We start from the raw sequence: 1,673 nt of genomic DNA on the forward strand, positions 1-1,673 counted from the left end.
GCAGAAAAGAAGGAGAGACAACCTCAACGGAGGCAGGTTACCTTTATTTAGGCAAGGAGGAGTGACAGTTGGCCAAAGACCAGACTGAGTGCAAAAGAGGGATCAGGGAGACTTCATATTTAAAGGGAGGTTTGTGGAAGCAATAAGGGAAACGTTAGGCGGGATGTTTTGGGTATTCTTTAATTGAGATGGCATTTGTAGTTGGGCAGGGGGTGTTAAGTCCCTGGCAGATGTAGGAGGTGGAAGGTTTCTGGACAGGGGTTGATAAGTCCCAGGTAGATACAACCAGCCTGGAGCATCAGGGCGGGACCTAAAGGTTCAGCAAAGGCTTTTGAGATTGTTGTTTTCTTTTCTAGGCCCAAAGACTCCTTCACACACAAACACAGTCTAGCAAACAACTAGAAATGAAGTTAAAGTTAGCACTAGAGACCAGATCTAAGAATCATCCTCATAGATGTGAAAGTTTCTAAACAGGACCAAAGAACAAACCTTGAGAAGTATGGAGTAGGTGGATAAAAGCAAAAATAAAAACCAGTGATGGAGTAGGCAGAGAGGTAGATGAAAAAGTCCATAGAAGAGGGTTGTTTAAGTAGAAGAGACTGAAATTTGGGATTTAGAAATCATGGTTGATCTTCTAGTTGTTGGTTTCAACAGCATGGCAGACCCTTAGGGCAAACTGCAATAACAAGTATATCAAGAAAAGAGAGAAATGTACCTTGGCTTAAAGAAAAACAGGGTGAAAGAAAGGGGAAGTTTTATGTTGGTTTTGTTTTCAGGAAAGAGAGACTTGGTTATATTTTAAGAATAAGCCAGAAGAGTGAGCAAGATTCAAGAAATAGCAGTGAAAGCCTGGACATAGAAGAAAAGGTAAATTTTGTGTTCTGGAACTTAAATTGGAAGGCCAGACATGAAGGAGTAAGAAGTTGCAGAAGTTGAGTCAGATAACTTTAGCCCACCAGATTGATGGAGAAATTAAATTATTTATTACTATTATTATTTTAGTATTTATTTGTTTATTTATTAGCTGTGCTGGGTCTTAGTTGAGGCATGCAGGATCTGTTAGCTGAGGAACATGAACTGCCAGTTGCGGCACGTGGGATATAGTTCCCCGATCAGGGACTGAAACTGCTGCTCTAGACTGGGAGCACAGAGTCCTAGCCACTGGACCACCAGCGAAGTCCCAAGGAGGGTGATTCTGAGGGCTGGAGACTTTGTAAAGAAGTTTTGAAGCTGTTGGAATTACCCATAAGCCTAAGGAAGAGTATGAAAAGTGCCAAATGAATGGCACAAGTGAAATACTACTGAAAAGTCTTCCTTTCAACTAGAATGGGAAGGTATCTAATGTGGACCTTAAAAAAAAAAACAGGTAGGTGAAAGGGTAGGGAGAGGCCCTTGGAGCAGGAAGGTACAGTGGTTATTGTGGACAGTGGAAGGAGATCCTCCAGGCTGAGCAGAGGGACAGGCAAGTATTGAGAAACAGACCGGAAAGGTAAATTGTAGGGTAAATTATTCAAGGCCTTGCTTCCCTCATAGCTCAGTTGGTAAAGAATCTGCCTGCAATGTAGGAGACCCCAGTTTGACTCCTGGGTCAGGAAGATCTGCTGGAAAAGGGAAAGGCTACCCACTCAGTATTCCTCGGTTTCCCTGGTGGCTGGTAAAGAATCCACCTGCAA

Source organism: Bubalus kerabau, chromosome 6, assembly GCF_029407905.1.
Source record: "Bubalus kerabau isolate K-KA32 ecotype Philippines breed swamp buffalo chromosome 6, PCC_UOA_SB_1v2, whole genome shotgun sequence".
Lineage (NCBI taxonomy): Eukaryota > Metazoa > Chordata > Mammalia > Artiodactyla > Bovidae > Bubalus > Bubalus kerabau.